The sequence below is a fragment of the Chrysemys picta genome, chromosome 6 (genome assembly GCF_011386835.1).
Source record: "Chrysemys picta bellii isolate R12L10 chromosome 6, ASM1138683v2, whole genome shotgun sequence".
Classification (NCBI taxonomy): Eukaryota; Metazoa; Chordata; order Testudines; family Emydidae; genus Chrysemys; species Chrysemys picta.
In genome coordinates this window covers 23,988,122-23,994,768 of record NC_088796.1, presented here as the reverse complement: position 1 = coordinate 23,994,768, position 6,647 = coordinate 23,988,122, and positions in this window count along the sequence as shown.

Sequence of the window (6,647 nt, the reverse complement as noted above, 5' to 3'; positions counted from 1 at the left end):
CCATGAATCACAGCCAGATGTGCTGGAACTAGGGGTGCTGGGGGGTGCTGCCACAGCCCCTGACTTGAAGTGGTTTCCATCATATACAGGGTTTACAGTTTGGTTCAATGGCTCTCAACATCCCCCTACTATACAAATTGCTCCAGCTCCCCTGGTCACGGCAATATTCTAGTTACTCCCGTTCCCAACAGACCAGTCACCTTCCACAAGTCAATTGTACTTTACATCTCACACCAAAGACAACACTTGTAGCCAATCCTATTATAAACTAATTAAAGATTTAGTCTATAGGAAAAAGGAAAAGAGAGTTATTTACAAAGTTAGAGCAGGCAAACACATATACACACAAATTAGTTCCAAACTTAAGTTTCAAAAGGTAATAGAAGCTTCTATAATAAGCAAGCTCTATATGTCATTTGGGGCTAACACAGGCCAAGCACTGGGGATCTTTTGCTTATGCCCAGTAATCCTAGCCCCCCAGAGTCCAAGCAGCAGAAAGGCACAGTTCCTTCTTGTTAGGGGTTTTTATTCCCTTCCCCCCTGTTCTGATTTGAGCTGTAAACTCAGCCAGTGGGAGGAATTCATTTGTGAGACTCATCTTCTTGGGGGGTGAGGGAAAGTAAACGACAAAATCTTTTATCCTCTTTAATATTCCACTCTAGTCCATCTGGTGTCAATGGGCCTTCCTTGTCAGTCACCACATAACATCTTCTATTGGAGACCAGCATGTCACACTAGTTAATGTCTCTCTCCTGGCAGATGAGGTACAGTTACAAAGGTTTACAGTGCAAATGCTCAAATATGGCCTTACACTACGGCATACAAATATTATAGGTGAGCTACAGCTCACAAGCATTCAATAATGTCTTAACCCTTAACATTCTTATAATTCTAATACTTGCTTTAACAATACTAACACAGGTGAGCCAGACTGATTCCAGCTATGTACTTGTCAGCATTCAACTGGGGCGTGGGGACATTGGCCTGAGCTGGAACCTGGTCAGCCAGCAACACACCTGACGCTATTGAAGTCAATAGCAAAACTCTTATTGACTTCCCTGCCCCAGGACTTCATCCCAAGGATTGAATGGACTGGACAACTCACCTACCCCTACCTGTATTGCCTTCTGATCAGGTTTGAGGCATAAGAGGTCAGTGTGGGGAAGCTTATACAGCTGCTACCTCTGGATAAATAGTGGACTTCAGTCCCCAGGGCTGTAACTCCAAACATTTTGATTTTGGGCTAAAATCTCTTACTGTGTGTGTGTGTGTGTGTGTGTGTGTGTGTGTGGTGGGAGGAGCAGGGGGAGGGAAAGAAATACACTCACAGTAAATACATGTGTGAGAGTCTGTGTGTGAGAGAGAAAGAGGGAAACACTGAGAATACACCTTCAAGCAATGCTTTATTTGTAATGAAAGAGGTACTGGGGCTCAACCAATTTTTTTACTTTCATACCTGAGGCGGCAAGCCCAGAGGCGTCAGGGCTATGAACTGCTAAACCTGCCCTGACACAAATTAAGCACTTCCTCTAATCTTAAAAACATATTGGGATTACAGAGATCAAACTGCTTCAGCCAGTGGGACTCTGTACAAAGGGCACAGCATGAGGTCGGAAATGCTAACTAAAATGTACAGTGTCAATCTAGGTGTTAAGAAGGGTAAGGACAGAACCCAACACCCCCTGTTCTGACATGGCATAAAAGCTGTCAAAGCTAAAGAAGCATCCAAGTGTGAAATCTGCAATGAACACAGGAAACAGAATGCAAAAGAACCATTGAAAACCACATGAGATTCTTGATTGCTGTTGGTGGTTGATGCAGCTCTATCTGAATTAACAAAGGCTATCTCCTATAACTGGCCCATCACTCAGATTTTCATAGACTTGTAACACTATTCCAGGTACAAGTTTTAAGATATTCCAACAGAAAGTAGCAGTTTTACTCTTCCTCTCACTTTTTCACTTGTATCTGATTGTAACAAAACAAAGATAAACTGAACTAGTACAATTATCTTAATCATCTTGCATAACAAAAGAGTACTGTATTATATGTGAATGTATCTAATTGGAATAAAATGTGTAATAATACCTTGGATAATCTGAGAAATAGTGTATGCCAATCTATCTCATACAGAGACACTAGTGTCCATTGTTACAAGATACTATAAATCTACAACTAAGGCTTTATTAAAAAAAATGTACTATATAATATTTCATTACTAAGGAACAGCATGTGACCATGTAATAAGACTAACCATGAATAATATGAATGCAAAAGAGGGCAGAATTCAGTTGCACCTATAATCTTAACTAATTTTCTGACTTTTGAGTGCTTCCCTTTGCAGCCTTACTGTTCTTTGAATGCAGTGAGTGATGCTAACTGAAGTCCATAAGGTGTATATGTTCTACAAGTTAACATACAGCCATTGGGTTGCACTGACTGAACTTTAAACCAGCAAGCCCTTTGAGGCCATAAATTTAACGAAGAGAAAATTTAATGAAGGGATTGGTTGAAAGCACATTAAATGACAGTCTCTATCTACTTATGAGCACTGCATTGTTCTTATTCCAAGCATATGCCACTAGACGTGTCACAGTTTACTTGTTTTCATCACCTGTCTTCTACAGGACACTTTTGCTGCTACCAGAGAGTGCGCTGGATTCACACCACGATCCACGTCTGGCCCATGTCAGCGACTTAGGCTCATGGGCTTGCGAGGCTATAAAACTGAAGTGTAGACGTTCAGGTTCAGGTTGGAGCCTGGTCTCTGACACCAGGCAAGGGGGGAGGGTCCCAGAACCAAGGCTCCAGCTCAAGTCCAAACATCTACCCCACAGTTTTACAGTCCCACAGCCCGAATCCTGTGAGCCCAAGTCAGTTGACATGGGCCAGCCGTGGGTGTTTAATTGCCATGTAGACATACCCTTAGACTTTCCTCTGTCTTTCCTCCTCCTTTGCCCCAAATTTCTTTTCTTAGGACATGGTGTTTGTCTTTCAAACGGCACTTTTTTCAAAGTGGATTCAATGTTCATAAAAGGTGTCAGTCTGACATCTCTGGAAACTGAAATCCTCTAGTTATGTACTGGACCAGAAAGAGTGACAGTTGGGATGCTGGATGGGCTTTCTAATGAGATCACCTGCCTACTAGGAGCTAGATGGAAACCATTAGCTGTGATTAGACTACAGCAAGATCTAGAAACAGTCTATTATTATGGCGGTACCTGAAATTTGACAAACTAAGTCTACTTGGATGAAATTTTAGAAAGCAATAGAATAAAAATTGCTGCAGTATCATTTTCCTGCTTCTATCAGGTACAAACTTCAAGAGTCTCAGCGTGAGAAGAGGTAGATGAAATTGAAAATCAAACATTGAAACAGAGTAAAAGTACAAATGTTTCAAATGTGATGGGTAACTATGGAAACAAACATTCAAACAGAATATGCCCCTAAGGGAGAGGGACAATAAAGAAAACAAACCAGCTCTATTTGAATTTAAAAACAAAACACATATTGTCCTCCCTATCACACACCTTGTCATTGGCTACATAGCGCTATATTCATGGTTAGTGCACATGCGATTGAGCTAATCAGGCATCTACTTGAAAAATAAAGAGGGTTTATTGCAATCAAGCTTTTATTTTAGATACTTCATCGTTAGCATGAAGTCAGGATTCAGATCTGCAGCCCTGTCTCATGTCTGTAGTTTGATTAACTTAATGAAATCAAAAAATGAACAGTTGGAAAGATATAAACTAGGACAGTGGTTCTCAACCTTTTTTGGGCTCAGGACCCGTTTGTAAATGTTTATGGCCTGTTGTGATCCAGTAAATAGCCTGGAGGTAGAGACCCTTGAGTGATTTTGGTCAGGTCCTGTTCCCCAAAGGGGGTTGGGTCCTGCCCAGCACTCACCCTATAGTGGTGGCTCCTGTGCTGTGGGTCTGGCTGGGCTTGGCTCTCTGCTCCAGGCATTGCATCCTCTGGGGTTGCAGCTCTGCTCAGGTTTGGGCTTGTGCCCCTGACTAGACCAAATTTGTGTGACCTGGCTCATGGGGTTGCAGTGCCACTCACTCAAATTTGGCATACCCGGACTCCCGTCATCATGAGGCTGGATCAAACCTGAGTGGCGCTGGGACCCCAGAGGTTGCAGTGGCTGGAGGAGGGAGATGAGCCCTGCCAGCCCCGTGGGACAGGAGCCACAGGAGTTGCCACACGACCCTTTGAAACATTCTGGCAACCCAATTTTGGATCATGCGACCCATGGGTTGAGAAATCCTGAACTAGAATTCAATTCAGAACAGTGTGCTAGAGAAACCCACTTCTTGCTTAAGATACTGGAGAGAAGTCCAGTGACTGATAGCATTGAGAGCCGTACTGAATAAAAGAAATGGAGCTATGGTCAGAGGCACAAAGCAGGCCATTAACGAGGGCAGTCTTAGTATTACAAAAGAATTATTATTGTTTGTATTACACAGCATTTTGTATGTCAAGAATGAGGCCCCATTGTGCTGGGTATTGTATAAACACTTAGTAAGAGACAGTCTCTGCCGCTAGGAACTCTAAATAAATAAGACACGCAAAGGGTAGAGGCCAAACGGATTGGCTTTACATGTATATAGAACATAAAATTGTATTGTACTGGATGTGAATTCTTGACAGACCTCTTTTATTAATTTTTGAAGAATGTTAGTCATTGTTAAGATGTGATTCATCTGAATCCCTTTGTATAGTGAAGGCTATTAGTTATGGCCAGTGGCTATAGTGCGCACAATGCAACAAGCTGCAAAGATATTCCATACAGTGCCAAGACTGTGCTATAGTACAGGGCATTCTGGGTAGGGCTGAAGACAGCCGATCAGGGTATGTAGGAGAAATGGATTGTGGCCTGAATTTTAATAAAAAAGTTGACCAGACTTACCAAGTCTTGTGCTTTTCTTCATGTGAAAAATCAATTCCTTGTCTGTCGACAGTCTAACATGATGGCGTGTATAGATCCCAGCTGTGCCAGACACACAGGGTATGTCTAGACTGCAATAAAACACCCTCAACTGGCCCACGTCAGCTGCCTTGGTTGGGCTTGTGGGGCTTGGACTGCAGGGCTATAAAATTGCAGTGTAGACATTCAGGCTTGGGCTGGAGCCCAGGGTGTGGGACCTTCTCCTCTCACAGACTCCCAGAGCCCAGGCTCCAACCTGAGCCCGAACCTCTGCATTGCAGTTTTATAGCCCCACAGCCCAGGCCCCATGTGCCTGAGGCAGGTGACATAGGCCAGCCATGGGTGTAGACATATCCTCAAGGGTTAACAGGGAAACTAGCGGCCTCCTCAGCTGGAGCTGATTGGTGGCCCTGCAGCTGGTGGGAGATGAAAAGGCTGCAGGTGGGAAGGAAAGGGTAGCTGCAACGAGGCTGACGAGTCACTGAGAGCAGGGGCCTTTAGCAATAGAGTGGTGAGAAGCCACCCTGGTAGCCAGATCTCCAGAGGAAGAGGATCGCAGAGTGTGAGTCTGGGAAACAGCCTATTAGAGAGGCAGTGATTAATTGGGAGAAACTGTTTTCAGCTGCTCTGGCCAGGATTCTGGGATTGGAACCTGGAGGAGTGGTGGGGGCTGGGTTGGAAGCTGCTGGAATGGTGGGGGCTGGGTTCCCCTGTCAACCCTAGCAGAGGGGTTATTATCTCCTGCAGAACAAAAGGGGCCTCAATTCCAATAGATCTGAGTCTGTGGACCCTTTGCTAGGGTTACTGGCCTGCTGACTCACTAGACTCTTCCCTCCCCATCTCCCCCCCCCCCCAAGAAGGGAGAGATGATTGGTTTTAGGCTGGAGTCATAACAAGGAACTACCAGATGGGGTTAAATAGTGATTGGCTGAACAAAACATAACACCTGCTCAGTTGTGTGTGGTGGGGGGGGAGGGATGCCAGTGGAGGTGAAAGCACCCCTGGACAAACATCAGTAATGGTGTGGGCAGGAAATGGGGTTGTCCTCTGAGTCGTCACTGAACTAGTGCCCCCAGCATGATGCTGTCTTTGGATGAGTTGTAAAATGAAGGTCCTGACCACTTGTCTTCAACACTCCAGTGGTACATTTCATAAGAGTAGCGTTGTCAGCCTGGTGTCCTGACCAAATAGCAAGTCATATCATTATGTTCTGCCCTCCTAAATTCCCTCTTGCTGTTTCAGTGTTACGGGTACTCACCACTTGGGTGATTAAATGTCAGGCACCACTCTGGATCTCTCTCTCCACACTGACTCTCAGGATGCTGGCTATTATTACTTCCATGTGCTCCAGAAAGATTGACTTTTTTTTCTTGAATGTGACACTGCTGCAGTCACTAACCTCTTTGTCACCTTATGGCTCAATTGGAGTGTCCTTTGAAACTGACCAAAAAGATGCAGAAGTTGCCAAACATGGTTTCACAGCTGCCCTTCGTATAGGAGCAAGAGAATTGGCAACACCCATCTTTTGGGATACCTCTCTAGGTCCTCAGATCCAGACTATATCTAAAACTTGCTGATTCTTTCTGGATACAATCTCTAAGGGTACGTCTATAGTTTAGTGTAGACGCGATAAATCGATCCCCGATCGCTCTCCCGTTGACTGCTGAACTCCAGCAGTGTGAGAGGTGGAAGCAAAGTAGACGGGGGAGCCGCA